Genomic DNA, 19,047 nt, shown 5'->3' on the forward strand with positions numbered 1-19,047 from the left:
TGCCTTGCATGCATGAGGCCCTGGGTTCGATTCCTCAGCACCACATAAGCAAAAAGAAAAAAGCTGGAAGTGGCACTGTGGCTCAAGTGGTAAAGCACAAGCCTTGAGCTGAAGAGCTGAGGGACAGCACCCAGGCCCAGAGTTCAGGCCCACGACTGGGCAAAAAAAAAAAACCAATCACAATTGCTCCCGCCATCTGGCGCCCAAGAATCTAGTTGCCTCGACTAGTGAAATTTCTGAAGAGATTCCAGAGAGCCAAAGGTCCGATTACTGCATTACCTAGCACTATGCTTGGAATATTTTGAAAATATATAAAGAATTCATGGTAATACATACAAAAGTTTTTTTTGTTATTTCAAATGTAACCATGTCTCAGTGGTAGAGTGCTTGCCTTGCATGCCTGAGGCCCTGGGTTCGATTCCTCAGCACCACATAAGCAAAAAGAAAAAAGCCGGAAGTGGCGCTGTGGCTCAAGTGGTAGAGCCTTGAGCTGAAGAGCTGAGGGACAGCTCCCAGGCCCAGAGTTCAGGCCCCACAACCGGACCCACAAAAAAATAAAAAAAATAAAAATAAAAAAATAGATAATGACAGAAATCCACCCAAAGGCAGAACTTTGGAAATTGGATAGTAAATAAAATGATGACATTCATACTTTACCAGTTTTATAGCCAGAAGTGGGGTCCTTGCCTGTGATTTTAGGCATACTGGAGGCAATAAGTGATAGCATCAGGGTCTGAGGTTGGCCTGGGGAAAAATACTTGAGACCCTTGCTGAAAAACAAGCAAAACAGGGCTGGCAAGATGGCTCAAGTGGTGGAGAGCCTGCCAACCAATTGAAGACAACACAGATACTTTTGCAATCTGTCAGGTGTTCTGTTAAATAGCTGAAGAAAAATTTGCCTATAAAATTTACAAAGAAAACAAACAGTGATAAATAGGATTTCTTTTTTCCTTTTTATTTTTGAAAGTATAATGAGAACGGATGTGAAGTAAGGGTACGGAATAGAATTGTGGAAAGTTCCCTTATGAATAAGGATTTTAAATCCTACTTGAACTATTATCAAGTAATTCCCTCTACAAAGATAATTTCACTCCCATGAGAAAATTGTGACCTAGACGTTTATCCAAGAGCCACCTTGTGGACACAGAGTGCCAACACAGGAATGGGTGGAGGGCAGTAGCTTTAGTGAGGGAAGATTTGCTGCCAGAGGCCAGAACCGGTTTGCTAAGCGGAGTCAAACCTCCTCCCCCGGAGTCCATTTCTCAGCCGAGTTTCTCCCCAGGTGCTAGTGGCTCATGCCTGTATTCCTTCCTAATCAGGAGGCTGAGATCTGATGGTCATAGTTCAAAGCCAGCCCAGGTGGGGAAGTCCATGAGACTCATTTCCAATTAAGTACCAAAAATCCCCATGTGGAGCTGTAGTTCAAGTGGTAGAGTGCTAGACGTGAGCAAAAATGCTGAGGGACAGCGCCCAGGCCCTGAGTTCTGGCACAGAAACATTCTGTCTTGGTCACCAGGTGATGACGTCCAGTTTCCATGGTAACCCGATTTTTTTTCTTAACTTTCTTATTCCCCATTTCTCAGGCCCCAATGTTTCTTCTGCTTTTCCTGGCCCTCAGCAGGCAGTTTTCAGCCGTGCATGGAGTGTTCAGGAGCATGCAGCTGCACTGCCGATCCCCGTGATGAACTGGTGGCCATGTGGAGACAAGCTTCTCCCTGGAGTCTGCACATCCACCTTCGAAAGCAAAGCGGCTCTAGGACACCCCGGGAAGAACAGGGCCCTCTCTGGGCAGTGGGGGAGCCGCCCTGTTTGTCTGTATAGGGAAGTCTTACACACACCCTGACACACCTGTGCTTCTCCCTCAGTGGCCTTTTTGCACGTACTGCTGTAGGCATACCACACCTCACTTGAGTGCAAACACCAACAGTGGGAATTTGCTACCCCACCTTTGTTCTCCATTAAAAATTAGCCCTCCAGCTGGGGGCTCACAGTTGCCAAGAGGTGCTGTCACCGGCCCCACCCCGGCTACTCTTGTCTCTCATTCCCCATTTACACATGCAATGTTCATGAGCAAAGGCTGCACTGCTGATTCCACAGCAACCACACGGGATCCAAAGCCTTCCCAGTGTGTGCCATTGCTGTAGGTCCCACGCCTCCTGTGGAGAACTTTCTCCCCCTGACCTTACGTTAGGAGAGGTGGTATTTAGAGAGTTCTCCCCTCTTATTTTTTTTTTTTTTTGTCGGTCGTGGGCTTGAACTCTGGGCCTGGGCGCTGTCCCTCAGCTCTTTGGCTCAAGGCGAGCGGCTCTACCGCTTGAGCCACAGCGCCACTTCCGGTTTTCTAGTGGTTTATTGAAGATAAGAGTCTCATGGAGTTTCCTGCCGGGGCTGGCTTTGAACCGGGATCCTCAGATCTCAGCCTCCTGAGTAGCTAGAATTACAGGCATGAGCCACCAGCGCCCGGCATTCTACCCATTCCTAACAACTGATTCCTTACTAAATAAATCATGATTACCTCTGCTTTAACTTCTGCTTGAGCCAGTGGTGTAGCCAGGTGTGGAGTTGTCACCTATGATCCCAGATACTTGGAAGGTCACAGGTGGTAGAATCAAAGACTGAAGCCAGCCTGGGCAAAAACTCCAGGCCCTTCTTACAAAAATAACTAAAGTAAAACGGGTGGGTGTGTGGATCAAGTAGTAGAAAACATGCCTAAAAGCAGAAGCCCAGAGTTCATATCCTAGTACCCAGTTCCCCAAATCAGGTCTTAGTCTCCACAGGGGCATAGGACGTGTGTGTGTGTGTGTGTGTGTGTGTAGTTAAAGCTCCTGGATGGGCGTCTGTGACCCAGTTTGTCCTATCTGGGCAGCCTTGTAACTGAGAGCCAGCCAGCTTCTGAGCAATTTTCCTCCAGGCACTTAGCCACCGTGTGTATGTGGGGGGGGAGGGGTGCTACCCAGTCCTGCCTCCTTGTCCCTGAAGTATCCTAACTGGACCCTTCGCAAGAGTTGGAAGCTGGCCTTAGGCCAGAAGCCAGAGGCCATGTGTAAAAAAGTAAGAAAGGCAGGCTCTGCCCAGGCTCCTCACATCTGGGAGTAGGCTGCTGATCTTGACTTCCCAGGCGCAAAATTAGCTCAGACCATAAAGAACAGTCCACTTTCTAAATTGTAATGGCGAAGCACTAAAAATCAGAGGCAAATTTGGCATTTCTCTGCTAGATGGTGTAAGTGGAAAATAATCTAGATATTGATGACTTTGACGCACATGAGGGGGCCTCGGCTTGCTGTAGGTGGCTTCTCATTTGTGAGGCTCACATATCGGAGAAGGTAAGACAATCACTTGGTTGGTGTGGTTAATAGATTAATAGATTATAATTGACTTGCCTTAATCTGTGTGACCAAGTCTGTGGGCAATATGACTGATCAAGTACCTGATATGTTGGCTCATGCCAGGATATCTACTAGAATGGGCAAGAATTCCTAAGCTAAAATAGAAACAAATACAATTTATCATTCAATTTATCATTATTTCTCAATATACTTGAATGACTACATGAGTTTTATTATTCTAGCTAGCTTTACTATTTAATTTACATTGCATAGCAACTACATTTTGTAGGACTGAAAGTACATACTATAATTTTTCTTAAATTTTGAATGTTTTATCCAGGTATCAGAAAATACCTGATAGGATAAGAACTTTACATATATTATCACCTGTTTGTTCTGCGACTTTAGCCATGAAATCTATTTACCTGGAATGCAGATTATAAAAGGGAATTTTAAACTGGTTTTAGGTAAATGGTCCTCAGAGGCCAGCCAACGTCACTTCCTTCTCAAGCAAATACTAAATAAAAGGAGAAAATAGTTTGGGAATTAAATATCCTGTGTTTGTATACAGAATTTTATTTTTATTTCTTAAAAGCAATAGCTGGGTACAATAGCTGGCTCAAACTTCTAATCTTAGCTTCTCAGGAACTCAGAAGGCTATAAGATCTGAGGATTGTAGTTCAAAGCCAGCCAGGGCAATAAAGTTTGTGAAACTTTTATCTCCAATTAATCACAGAAAAAGCAGGAAGTGGAGGTGCGGCTCCAGTGGTAGAGCACTAGCCTTGAGCAAAAAAGAAAAAAACCTCAGAGATAGTGCCCAGGCCCTGAGTTGTAGCCCCAGGGCTAGAACAAAAATGTTTTTTTCTTTGTTTCCCAAGTGAGTGTGGTAAACAATGTTTGCTCCTAGTTCTGCAGTGGCAGAGATAAGGGGATATGCGCACCCTTCTAGGCTATGCCTCAAAAATAAATTTAAACCACTTATGCTCCCATGTAGCAGGGTTCCATATATGTGTCAATCATCACAACCAGGCCTCAGAAGCAGTAGAGCTGATAGTGGCTCTCTTGTGCTCACACAAAGCCCAGACACCAGCCTTGGCACTCAGCAGACAATGGGATCTACCTTCCTCAACGTCTACACACTTAGATGTGCCCTAAGTGCCAGGTCAATGTTCCCTACTTGCTCTCTGGCAAAGGCATCTCTTTGGCTAAGCCTGATTTGGCTTTTATAGCCTTGTGCTCCCCAGACATAGTTTATGCCCTGTAGCAGTTGCTGGACATTGAGAGCCCAGGTGACCCTGGGGAAGCCACCTGTAACTTCTCAATGCACACTCTGAACCTGGTATACTGTGCAATTCACAGCTATCCCAGGCTCTTCCCTACTCCCAGGCTTTACTTCCAACTAGACTCCCAGAAACATGACAATGAAGGGTAGACTGAATCACAATGCAAGATCTAAGAGTTCCTTGCACACTAAGGAAAAGAAACTAGTAGCAGTCACAAGTTTGTCCCCTCAGACTTGGTTGTCATCATTGATACATATGAGGGACTCAGCAATTTGGAGACATTGAGTTTTCCTTAATTTTAATTTTTGTTGCTTTGAGACATGGTCTTGGTATGTATCTCAGGCTAGCCTGGGGCTCAGGAATCTCCTCCCTCTGTTTATTGACCCTAGAGCAACAGGATGGAGGCTGAGGCAAGCCCAGGCCTGGCTACTAAGGCTACTAAAGCTTCTCAGGCTGCTGCAGCTATTAAGGCTACAGAATCCAGAATGCAGTATTGAGATGTGCTATATTCTGCCCCTGCCTTAGGAAATAAATTGCACTGGGATGAATCTGAGAAAAAAAATATGATTGGGCAGTGAAAAAATTCCCCTGATGGTCCCAGCAGACATGACATCCAAGTGATACAGGTGTGGGCAGGGTCAGCATATAAGCATGGCCAAGGTATGATTGAAGTTTCCTTCTGTCCAGTCCTGCTTCATTCTGAATGCATAAGTAATACAATGAAGCATGTGAAATCTATTCACAGACTAACAGTTGGGGTGAGTATGAAATTTGTGGAACCTTTTATACAAGGAACCATTCTACCTTCTTCTTGGCTGTGTGCTTCCCACATCCAGCATTGTGATAAAGACAACAGCTTTAGCACCAACCATTCTTCCATGACATCCAAGGACAAATACGGTTCTCCACTTCCTAAGTACCTTACCAGGCTGTCCCTCCATGCAGATTCAGCAGTCTAAAGTGAAAGTCTGCTAAGTATCTCCTTTATTCCAGACCTAATGCGGGAAGAAGGCGCATCAACTTCTTGCCCTCAGTTATCCTTGAGTCTAGAGTGAGATAGATATGTGAGGTGATAAACCACAGAGGACATCAGTGCATCTATCTAGAGATAAAGGTGTTGTGCTGCTAAGGCCCAGCACAACAATACTAAGTGGAAACAACCTGAGAGGACCGAATTCCTGTGTGGCACAGAAAAGCACAGAAAGCCAGAAGGCAAGGAAGCCATGTGAGCACAATGAATTCACTGTTAGCAGAAGCTCAGGCTACATTCTTGCTTCCCTTTTCTTAAAATGGCCTCTTGTTTTAAAAAAAAAGCTGCCCAGCCAGGTGCCAGTAGCTCGTGCCTGTAATTCTAGCTACTCAGGAGGCAGAGATCTGAGGACTGTGGTTCAAAGCCAGCCCAGGTAGGAAAGTCCAGGAGACGCATCTCCAATTAACCCCCAGAAAACTGAAAGTGGTGCTGTGGCTCAAAGTGGTAGAGTGCTAGCCTTGAGTGATAAAGCTCAGGGACAGTGCCCAGGCCCTGAGTTTAAGCCCCAGGACTGACAAAAAAGGCTTCCCAAACTCCAGCCTCATACCCATATTTCAACAGTAGAAATGGTAAATAGGGAGACTAGAGCATGTCTTAATCTTTAAGGAAAGATTCAAAGTTACAATTTGGCCAGTACACAAAGATTCAAGTTACAATTTGGCCAGTAACTCAGTAAAATCACAGATATGAGAGGTTAGAAAACAATATTTTATCTGAGCTCATTGCCTTCTGAGTAACTGTCCTGAATAATAGTCCTGACTAAGGAGAGGGGCAAACAGGTGAAAGGCCTCTAATTGATCTGAGCAAATACAGAACTGAAGCTTCTCCCAATATGCAGAACCTCATATAAAAGAAAAGGGGAAAATAGGAGGAGAAGGTACAAGGGTGGTGGTCAATAATGCTCTGCACAGGCCTTGTCTGTCTACTCTGTCAGAGGCAAACATGCCCTGCAGCTCAGTTGAAGGCAACATTGCTAATAGTCAAAGTAGTACAACAAAGAACATGAGCAGCCTCACCTCCAATTATCCAGTCGACCCATTTTTAAAAGTACATAGTGGAAATTAATTTTAGTATTTTAATGTTATTATATTTATATAAATATTATTAGTATATCTTTAAAATTATCATTTTAGCAAGTCAACACAAAAAATTTACAAGATACCTTTCTTGTATGTCAGTTTGTCATAACTGAGACAAATTCCTCAGAGAAATAATTCAGAAAGAGGAAAGACTTATTTTGGATCATGGTTTCACTTCAGTCTTTGGTTGGTTGGCTCCCTTGCTTTTGTCTATGCTGAGGCAGAAAATCACACAGGTAAATAGCACAAAGCAGAGGCAGCTGATCATGGTGGACAAGAAGCAGAACGCTGATCATGTCATGGTGGACAAGAAGCAGAAAGCTAATCATGTCATGGGGCACAGGATGCATAAAAACAGAAGAAGCTGTGGACATGATATGACCTTCAAATGCATGTGCCCCCCACTACCAAATCTGCTTCCTCTAACCAGGCTCCACCCTCTAGTTTCTATCCTCTCCCAATGACACCATCCAATCCTGAATCCATCAAGGGATAAGATCAGAACACTCATAATTCAAAGCCATAGTGAACATTTCTACCCTGAAAACCAAGACTTTGAAAGTGGCACTGTGGCCCAAGTGGTAAAGCACTGCCTTGAGGTGAAGAGTTCAAGGACAACACCCAGACCCAGAGTTCAAGCCCCATGACCAACAAAAAAATATATGAGAAATTGACCTATATATTAAAAAAAAACCAAGACTTCCATACAAAAGCCTTTGGGGAACATGCCATACCAAGGCACAACATTTACTTTTTGCTCTTTATTTGTCCTTATTTATAGGTTTATAGTGTATCTGTCCCTGAACTGGCCACACTCAAAAGCTTCATCCTTGTTTTTATTTCTACTTCTGTTTTTGTTTGTTTTTTGTCAGTCATGGAGCTTGAACTCTGGGCGTGGGTACTGTCCCTGAGCTCTTCACCTCAAAGCTAGTGTTCTACCACTTGAGCCACAGTGTCACTTCTGGTTTTCTGAGTGGTTTATTGGAAATAAGAGTCTCATGGCCTTTACTGCCCACGCTGGCTTTGAACCACAATCCTCAGATCTCAGCCTCCTTAGTAGCTAAGATTACAAGCATGAGCCACCATGCCCAGCTTATTTCGACTTTTATAATGTAGTTTGAACTCAGGTACTGGCACTTGTTAGGCCAGTGCTCTACCACTTGAGACAGGCCTCTAGCCCCCTTTTGTATTGAATGTTTTATTTTTTTTCTTTTTTTTAAATTTAATTTAATTTTATTTGTGAACATACTGTACAGAGGGGTTACAATTACATGGGCAGGATAATGCGTACATTTCTTACCAAGCATTGCATCCTCCTCCTTTGTTTACCCTTCACATCCCTTCCCAGCCTCCCCCCTCCCCCCCAATTGAATGTTTTATTTTGTGGCAGTACCAGAGATTAAACTTTGGGCCTCAGTCTCTCATTAAGCTTTTATGTTTACTGCTGACATTCTTCCACTTGAACTATACCCCTGTTCTGGCCTTTTGTTACTAAAGATTCTCACAGATTTGTCTGCCTGGGCTAGCTACAAACTTCAATCCTCAGATGTCAGACTCCTGAGTATCTAGGACTATAGCAATAAGCCACTGGCACCTGGCTTGCATTGGATATTTTGTGTATGTGGTCCTAGGACTTGAACTCAGGGCCTGCAGTCTGTCCCTGAGCTTCTGTGCTCAAAGCAAGCACTCTACCACTTGAGCCATAGCTCAACTTATGAGTTTCTGATGTTTAGTAGATTTCAGTCTCATGGACTTTCCTGCCTGGGCTGGCTTCTAACTGTGATCCTCAGATCTCAGCACCCTGAGTAGCTATGATTACAGGCATCAGCCAGTGGTGTCCAACTGCATTGGACACTTTTGAGGAAGGGTATCATCTTATGTCCAGTTGGCTTGGGTTTACATTTTTGCCCAGAATTTACTCAGTCTACAATTCTCCTACCTAGTCTCCTGTATAACAGTGATTACAGGCCCATACCACCATGTCTGGCTAATTAGTTAAGATGGAATCTTGCTAACTTTCACCCCAAGCTATCCTCCCAATATGCACTTATTAAGAAGCTGGAATTGTAGTTGCAAGCCACCATGCCCACCTGAAGTGATTGCTTTATTAAGATGGTGATATGCCACCAAAAATATCAAAGTCTGGGTATCTCATTAGAGTTCAATCATCAAGGAATGGGCACTAAGTCACTTAAAAGGATGTTTTGTAAACAGTTATGTAGGCTTGTTTCACACACATATAGAAAGAAGAAGATAGAGACAGACAGACACACAGACAGACACACAGACAGACAGATGCCACTCTGCTATGATGGCTTTGTGAGCAGAAAATTAAGTTGACATCAATTTAGGGAAAGAAATGTTTCTTGTTTAAACAGCCTCATGTTCCCAGGGTGCCTCAACTGTCCCCTTGATTCTACAAGACAGCCTTTTCAGGAAAGAGATGCAGAGTGACCTTGTGCAGTACAGGGAAGATGGTCTTTTCCATCCATCCACACACGTGGTATCAAGTACCTGCTCTGGCCTTTAGTCAGCAGACAGGCTTTCTAAGTACCTGCTGGCAGAGTGGTTTTGAATGGTCTACCTGACTGGACCATGAATCAGTTAGATAACCAGAAATGGCAAGTATTCACAGAACTTCAGCCCATGTCACAGGTATTAGGAAGTCACTCAGCTGTAGTCAGCTGACTTTCATAGGCAATTGCACCTAACCACAGATTCATCTTTGATATTCTTTCCTACCTTCCAGTAGTGACACACAGTGGATGGTATCAGTGAACCTAAACTTTCCCATCTCTCTGATGATCCTTGACCTATCTCTGCTGACTTAGGAAGCTTCTTGGATGGATACTAAGGAAGGACTCCCCAGGGACTGCTCCTGTTCAGTTCTAATGCACAATGGGGAACAGAACATGCTGCCTCAGATCCACCAATAAGGCATCATCTTCAATGCCCCTCCCCCATTTAGAACAACAGCAGTGATGCAACATAGACCATATTCTAAGACAGGCTTCTCCAAGGAAAAACAATGTACTATGTTCATAGATTGCAAGAAGATAGATAGATAGATGTATATATACATATATGTATATATCTCTATAAATGTGTGTGTGTGTATATATATATATATATATGTGTGTGTGTGTGTGTGTGTGTGTATGCACACATGCATCTAGGTCCCTTTTCTCCAGAGCTATTAATATAATCATTACAATCCTAATCAAATATAACTTTTGGTGGACCTGCAGTCCAAAATGAAACAAACCCGGTTGGAAATAGCAAATGTCTTCCCACTTACCCAGTACTGGGCAGCAATCCAAGATCTTGCTGCCACGATCTGCGTTTCCCAGCACAGCATGTACATTCTCGAAGAATAAGTTTGAAACACTCTTTCTAAGCCTTATTATCTATTATGAAATTGTAGAAATTTAGACAGTCTTGGAAGCCTGTGTTTATTCTTTCTCAATAGATGGTAGAAAAACTAGACAGAAGTTAGTAAAGACGCAAACCTTACTGCAATACTATCAGCAAATTTACCCTAATCAAGTTCACAGAACATTCTACCATAAAACTGGATAATAAACATACTTTTATTCACATACAGCATTTACCAAGATAAAATCTATTTAAGGGCATTAAACTATCAACAATTTGAGGGGATTCACCTTTATGACATATGTTCTTGAGTTTACCTTAAAAATTGGTAACATAAAGATATCTGGAAAATCCAAAAGTATTGGGAACCCAAATAAGAAATATTCAAGTGCCTCATGGGGCAGAGAAATTAGAAAGCATTTTTAAATAAGTAAGAAATAAAAGTACAACATATAAGAATTTGTAGAACACAGTAACATATTTTAAATGAATTATCCCACTTTCTATTATAAGTAAAATAAGTAGGTAGATGAAAAGAACATGATAAAGATCAAAATACTTGCCAATGAAACAAGGAGCAGAATAGAAAATATCAATGACAACAAAAGTACTTCTATAAAATGGATAAAAATGATAAAAATTTCTATTAATAATGATTAAGAAAAGAAATATAATTTACTAATACCAGAAATGAGGGCAGTAATAAGTAAAATAAGAAAATAGTACAAACAATACAATGTCTATAAATTCAACAACTTAGATTAAATGTATCATTACCCTAAATACTACAAAAGATCATTATTCAGTCACAAAAACAACTAAGGACAATCAGAGTGACACAATTAAGTGACAGTAGACTATAATATGAAGGATAATCACTCATATACCAATTCTGACATACCAAGTGCTGAAATAAATAAATTAGCAAGCAAGCCAGCAGGGGAGAAGACACTCAACTTCTTTGAAGAAGAATCAATTTCAGGTTTGCTCTGCTGCTGATAGGGCCACCTCACACTTGGTGTCAGAACAGATGTGCATTGTCCTCACTGTTTACAATTGAACATACAACACCAGTAGTCAGCTCATTCCTGAAACACAAGCTGAATCTACAAGGACAGCCATTAGAATGCATGGCCAAACCACCTGCATCACCTACTCTACTCTGTGCCTTCTGAACCAATTTGAGCTGCTGGTTATCTAAGAAAAGTGATTTTTTTTTTCCCCAACAAGTCTGGCTTTCAGGTGGTTTGTGACCTACAGGGACCAGAGAATCATAACAACAGACTCCCATTAATGACAAGAGGGTAAAGGAAGTCTATGCACTTGCATCTCATTGTCTCTCAGGACACTAGGAGAAGATAGCCCTGAAAGCAAAGAGAAAATGTGCCCTCAATTCATCGCTAAATTTCTTGGGTATCCAGAGGCATCTTTATTGGCATAAGTGTAAGGTTTGTCTTGTATGGGTTTCCCAGGACCACAAATGCACTGTGTACTGACCTGAGCAGGGTTCTGTGCATAAAGCCTTCCTCATCTTTATTGCTTTCTAAAATGGAGACATTCTCCCAGGCCATACAGTCTCTTCCTCTAGAAATACTCCTTGCCCTGCGACACTCTCTCTAGTAGTCATATTCTAGCAGTCTGTCCAACTCAAGCCAAGAGGCACCTCTTCTACCATGTGCCAGAGACTTAAGCCTATAATCCTAACAGTTTAAGAGGTAGAGACATGAAGACTGCAGTTTGATTCCAGCCAAGGTAAACAAATCTGAGAAAAATTAACTGTTAATTAACAAGAACAAGGCAGAAAAGGAAGTGTGCTCAAATGGTAGAGCACCAGCCAGGAGCAAAACCCCCGTTAGGAGGCCAAGGCCCTGAGTTCAAGTCCTGGCATCAGCACAAAACAAAATAAGGAAGCACCTCCTCAGAGACTTCTGGATATCTGGAGGATCAAGCATAGCTTTTGACTCCTAGGTTCAAACGTGGTTGCACTCCCTAGAGCCATGGAGGTACATTCTGAAGCGACTTCCCTGAGGCTCAAGCCTTAGAGCAACTTTTGGAATAAAACAAAATAGGTGCAGGCCCCACACTTACACAATGCTGAGAGATTTAACTTGGAAAAACTTAACACATCAAATTTCTGGGAGGACTTGCACTTAAGAGAACTTGCTTCAATTTTACTGATTTTACAAATTAATTGAAAACAAATTAAATTTATATTCTCAGAATGTCTAATCTTTAGTATGGATCCATTTCTTCATTGCTAAGAATGTCCACTCCATTTGTAATTTGAAAGGGAGTTCAGCTGGCACTAATGGCTCACAACTGTAAACCTACTTACTCAGGGGGCTGAGAACTGAGGATTAGAGGTGAAGGCAGCCTGGGCAGAAAAGCTCTATGAGACTCCAGGGCCTGGTTATTCACCTATTTTGAGGTTCTGGTAATGAAGTTTTACCTCAGGACCTCACATTCTCACTCAGATTAGCTTTTTAACCAATATTATATACTCTATACCATTTGACTTTTATTTTATTTATTTTTTTCTTTTCTATTTTTTTGCTGCCCTGGGGTTTGTACTTAGGGCTTTTGTTTTTCCAGGATACCTAAATTCTTTAGGGGAATGCTTAGTTCATTTACCTTCATTCTCTTCTGCTTTTCAATATAAGCATGGAGTTACACATTTTCTCCTGATTTTCTATGTTTGTATTTGTTCTTTCATAGTCTGAAATAAATTGAATTATTCTTCTAGTATTAATGACTTTGGTTCATTTCCCCCTATATTTCCTTGGTACTTTATAATGGATACAGTGAACATAGTACTTGGAATTGCTGACTGCTTCCAGTGATACCACTAGAGGTACAATACCACACTTGAAATTACATTAAAGAGCCACATAATAAAACCAAAGACCAACTTGATACTGGCACAAAATTTTGGACTTGAAGATCAATAGAACACAATAGAAAGCACAGGAATAAAACCACACAGCTACAGCAATCTAATCTTTGGCAAGGGCATTAAATATATATACTAGAAAAAAGAGCATACTGGGAAAAGTGGTTATCTACTCTTAGGAGACAGGTATGTGACCCTTTCCTCTCATTTATACAAAATCAGCTACAGCTAGGAACTGGTAGTTCACGCCTCTAATCCTAGCTAAGTCCGGAGAATGAGATCTAAAAATTGTGGTTCAAAGCAAGCTCAGGCAGGAAAGTTCATGAAACTCTTTTTTGTTTGTTTGTTTATGTGGTACTGAGGAATCAAACTCAGGGTCTCATGCATTCTAGGCAGGTACTTTACCACAAAGCCACATTCCCAGCCCCATGGTGAGACTCTTACCTCCAATTAAGCGCTGAAGAAAGCTGGAAGTAGAGCGGTAGCTCAAGTAGTAGAATGCTAGCCTTGAGCAAGAAGGCTCAGGGCCGCTGCCCTAAGTTCAAGCTCCAGGACGGGCACAAAAAGAAACAGATAACCACCACATAAAAGCTCAGGGACTATGCTCCTGCCCTGAGTTCAAGCCCAGGACCAGCAAAAAAAAAAAAAAAAACAAGAAAGAATCTTTATTCTATGACACCTAGACCTTTTTACTCTAGCTTTAAATTATAAAATGCTATAAAGTTTTTCTGTATTCCAGTTAATGGCCAAAATAAAATACAAAAAATTGCAAGGGAATATAATTAAGCCACTAAGCAAATTTTGTTTTTGTGCTAGTTCTAGGGCTTGAACTTAAGGCCTGGACACTATCTCTGAGCATTTGTGTTCAAAGCTAGCACTCTGTCACTTGAGTCACAGAGCTGGAAGCTCCACTTCAAGCCTTTTGGTGATTAACTGGAGATAAGAATCTCATGGACTTTCGTGCCTGGACTAGCTTTGATGCACAATCACCAGATCTCAGCCACCTGAGTAGCTAAGATTACAAGAATAAGCTACTGGTGCTGGGACGACTAAGGAAATTTTACTTGCACTGATGACTTATTAATGGCTTTCTTTAAAAAAAAATCATTTAGAAAACCAACGCTTATATCAGGAACTATAAACAATTAATTATTTTTATCACAAAAATAGTTTAAAAATAAAAACAAAAGACCAAAGTACGGCCGGGCTCTTGCCTGTAATCCTAGCTACTCAGGAGACTGAGATCTGACCATCGTGGTTCAAAGCCAGCCCAGGCAGGAAAAGCTGTGAAACTCTAATATCCAATAAACCACCACATAACAGGAAGTGGTGCTGTGGCTCAAGTGCTGAAGAGCTGAGGGACAGTGCCCTATGACCAACAACAACAACAAAAAAAATCCAAAGTACACATATGAATACTAGCAAAAATCAAATGTAGTTTAAAAAATACTTTATCATCTGAAAAATAGTGAAACTCAATTTTCCTTTAGTTTGCACTGAAGTTGAGAAAAAATATTATAAACAAATGTTTTCACCAAGTTCACATTCAAAGTAAATAATGAGTCCCTTTGAGTTCAATCTTAAGCAAGCTTTAACTTTTAGTTCCCAATAAGCAGTTAGTGGCAATGACGGGTAGTTGCTCACTGGGCAGCTTCTGGCAGAGCTTTACCTAGTATGTTCCTCAGGAGCTTCATGTTGTGTGTGTCCCTTATATATGTTGATGAAGAAGTCCTCCATGTGCTTGGTCCTCCAGAGGAAGTTGAATATTCAGTGGCTCATGCAGTCTATGGCAAATACCTAGAAGGGATGGCAGAAGACAGACTATGGCACTGAGGCAAACAGTCCTCCTGTCCCTGACCAATCAGTCTTCAGAAAGAAGACAGTAAATATACAACCCCTGTGCATCTAAACAGCACATTTCAGGAGAAGTATCACATTCTGTAACAACTACACTGAATATTTATATGCCAAGCAGACTCACAACAGCACAAGGCAGACATGTATTTTAAATTGACCTTACTGCTAGAGAAACAAGACTACAAATGACACAGTTAGTAGATAGCTCATTAGGCAAGACATTAAACCCAGTCTAAATGTGGCTATATGAATAATGTATATAATTATCATTACTATGGTACTTTTGGCTTTTGGAGACTAGAAATTAAATCTAGGGCCTCATTCCTTCATGGTAGGCAAAAGCTCTATCATTTAGCCATACCACCAGTTCTGCCATGGTATCTTTTACACGAAACAGACAGAAAGACAACAGATGCGTGGAAAGAGACAGAAAGACAGAGTACAGACAGAAAGGCAAACTGAATATAGGCAGAAAAACAAAAAGGCAGTAAGACTGACAAGAAAGCAGAAAGACTGGAAAGATCAACAGATAGACAGACTGATGGAAATAGTTTCCGGACGAAAGATAAAAAGACAGACAAACATGGCATTGGAGGTATGGCTCAGGTCGCAGAATGCCACTCAGTGAGCAAAATTAAGTATCATACACTAGGTTTATATCTCCAGAAAAAAAAAAGACAGGTGCCAGTGGTTCATGCCTATAGTCCTAGCTAAATCAGGAGGTTGAGATCTGAGGATCTGGTTTGAAGCCAGCCTGGTTAGGAAAGTCTGTGAGACTCTTATCTCCAATTAATTAATTGGATATTAATTAACCAAAAAACCTGGAAGTAGAGCTGTAGCTCAAGCAAAACATTAGCCTTTAGCACAAAAACTCAGGTTTAGGTCCTAAGAACAAGGCCCAAGACCTGCAAACACACACATACATACACACACACGACAGAAAGACAGCAGAAAAGACAAAAACATTAAAAGACAGAATAAAGTAGACCGGTATAGATAGAAGAACATTAAGTCGGACAAACAGAATGACTGCTGGAGAGATGGATGGAAAACTGGACAGACAGAAAGAGAGAAAGACAGATAGCTAGAAAATATGCAGAGACAGACGCCAGACAGAAAGATGCACTATAGAAAAACAAAAAGACTGATGGAAATACAGAAACAGTAAAGGGAAAGACAGAAAGACAGCATGAAAGGAAGACAGAGGGAAAATAGAAACTGATAGAAAAAAAAAACTATAGGCTGATAAAAAGCCTAACAGATAAATATGGACAGAGGTTCCAGAATAGGACGAGGTTCTGCTGGCTCTGTACGGGAAGTGGGGGTGGAGGCTCTGAGGGGGCGCTCTTCGCTTCCTTTCCTCCCCCACCCCCACACTGTAGTGAGCCCACTGCCCAGCCCACGCGGCTTTCCTCAGCTCTTTACCTCGCCCCCCAGCAAAACTTTTGGTCCCTCCCCATTGCTTGCCCCTCATTCGTTGTGGCTCGAGCTCAGCCGCGCCTCCCTGACGGCTCCTCCCAACCTTCCAGACTCGGCTGCTCCACCAACCATTACCGGACACCGAAACATGTCGACCACAAGACTGTCGCCCTACGAGATCGGCTTCTGGTGCAACACAGAAAAATCTGTGACGGACTCAAATCTGGACAAAGTAGTAGACAAGAAGGTGGTGAGTACACCTTGGGCTAGTAGCCACAACTCAAGTCTCATGTCGGACTTCCTCCAACAACAGCACTCGGACAGTAACCTGCACACGCCGGTTCATCATGCTTTCGGCCCCAGCATCTGGTCACCCAATTTCCCCGGGGCTGTTAACGGCAGCAGCCGCTTCGCGGCAAGCAGCCTGACCTCCAACAGCCCCCTGAAGGAACCGTCGGAGATGGGCTGCGGTACTTCACTGCTCAACAAGAACAAATTCCGAAACCGCTCGTCCAGCGACAATGACCAACATCTCCTGGAGCAAAACGGCCGTGGGGGCTTCTCAATGAATGCTTTGCGCTACAAGACCGAGCTGTGCCGACCCTTCCAAGAATACGGCAAGTGCAAGTACGGCGAGAAGTGCCAATTCGCACATGGTTTCCAAGAGCTGCGCAACTTGAGCAGGCACCCCAAGTACAAGACGGAGCCGTGCCGCACCTTCCACAGCATTGGCTTCTGCCCCTACGGGCCCCGGTGCCACTTCATCCATGATATGCCTTTCGAGGGCCCGTTGGGAAACCGGCGCTCCTTCAGTGGCCGTGGCCGCGGCCTTGACTTCCACCTCGGTGTTTCCCAGGAGCCACGACAAAAGGTGAACCCTAACTTAAATTTCTTAGGCTTCCCGTTGGACAACGAGCAGCCGACAAAGCTGCTCGACAGCCCCATTTGGCGCTTGCCCTCGCCACTCTCCTGCTTCAGGGATGAGGCGGCCTCCACACCCTCAGGCACCTCAATGAGCTCTGCCTCAGGGGAAGTGGCCCCCACCACACAGCAGAGCAGCTCCGTGGGTGCGGACAAACTGCTCCCGCCAGGGACCTCGTTTGCAAACAATGCCTTTGACTTTGGCCTCGAGCTGAGCAGCCTGATCTCGCCTGTGGCCACGAAGACCCATAATTTTGCGGGGGTGACCACCCATTGCAATAGCAACCAGCAGGAGCAGGACCCAGTGTCCCTTGCGCAGACACTGGCAGAGCCCAGCGGGCCTGTCCCCTCCAGCGCTGCCGCCGCCGCCGCCACCGCCACAACACACACACCGCTCTTCAGCTTCCAGCAGCTGCACCGCCTGTCCAAGTCCATGTTTGAAGTGCCTTCCAGCTCTCCAGACTTGCTGTCGGACCGCGACAAATACCAGAGCAGCTCTCTGAGCTCAGGCATCTTCAACGGATCTGAGGACCCCAGCCTTGAACCTAACCACCGCCTGCCAATCTTCAGCCGCCTGTCCATCTCAGACAATTGAAGTAAGGAGGTACAGTGAAGAGGAGGGAGGAAAAGGAAGGGAGTATGGAGAGCCATGCGGATGGGGGTTGTCCCTCTCCATCTCACCGCTACAGGGGGTGGCACAGAGTTTGCGGGGGGGGGGGGGGGGGGGGGGGTGGCCTTCCCTCCTCTGCTCCCTGAGAAGGAGTGAGGGGGAGGCTGGGGGGGGGGGGGAGGGGGGTGACTAAGTCCCTAGCAAACTTGCAAAGCCTCTGGCAAACTTGCAGAGCCTCACCTATTATTTACACTTGAAGTCAGTAATATTAACAGTCCCCACCCCTCCCTTATTGGTTTTCTCATTTGGTCTATTATTATTTTTCTTACTATTGCTAGGAAGGTTCTTGTTAAGCAAAAAAAAAAGCCAACAAACTTGTGTTCATGAACAAAATACAGCAGAGCAGCTGTGATGCAAATAGAATAAATAACAACCATTTAAAACTTTTTTTTAGGTCTCTTGACTTTGAGAATCTAGAAAAAACTAGCCAAGCACCAGCAGCTACCAACCACCATCACATCTCTTCACTTGAAAAAGCATTAGTGACAGTCCAGATGTGTGCCCTTGGACCCTGAAAGAAGTTCCAAATTGTTCGTCTCAAATCAGTATAAACAAATTAGCCAGCTACCACCTTGCTAAACTGCTTAAGCTTTTAGAATCCAATACTCTGCCAAGAATATGCCTTGATAGTAATACTTCTCAGATGCTTAGGTTTGAGGTTTTCTTTTTCTTTTCTCTTTTGTACAAAGTTATATGTCTTGGGAGGGGGGAATCCTTGTATTCCAAAGTTTAATACTGATTACTGGTTTCATTGCCACTACTTGGAGAGTTTAGTTTAGAAACATGTCTGTTCTCTCCTTGGGCAGAGCTTAGTTTATTCTTGTTGGGGAATAACTGCTCAAATTTTAGCTGTTTTGAGTTGTTTCACACCACTGCACCACAACTCAATACGAAAAGAAAAGCCTATTTAACTTACCTTATGAAAAGTATACGTTCAAATTTTTGTTCATACTGTATTTATCACGTGATGGAATGCAATAAATATATATCCTTTTATTATGTTAAATTATGATTGCCATTAATCATTAATCAGTAGAGTGCATGCTGTTTTCTTTCCGCAGTATTGTATAGCTTTTATAACTTCACTTGGTTTTATTAAAATGAATAAAAAAAACCTTAATGTAAGAAGTTGTATGTAATATTTATTCCATTAATTTCATTCCCAGGGCTGGGAAGGTGGCTCAGTAGTAGAGCGCT

At 43.0% G+C, this 19,047-nt stretch overlaps 1 pseudogene; it reads left to right on the plus strand.

Moving 5' to 3' along the window:
- The first annotated feature begins 16,407 nt into the window (after positions 1–16,407).
- Positions 16,408–17,775, plus strand: LOC106001493 (annotated as a pseudogene).
- The last annotated feature ends 1,272 nt before the right edge of the window (positions 17,776–19,047 follow it).

This window comes from Dipodomys ordii, unplaced genomic scaffold (genome assembly GCF_000151885.1).
Source record: "Dipodomys ordii isolate 6190 unplaced genomic scaffold, Dord_2.0 Scaffold303, whole genome shotgun sequence".
Classification (NCBI taxonomy): domain Eukaryota; kingdom Metazoa; phylum Chordata; class Mammalia; order Rodentia; family Heteromyidae; genus Dipodomys; species Dipodomys ordii.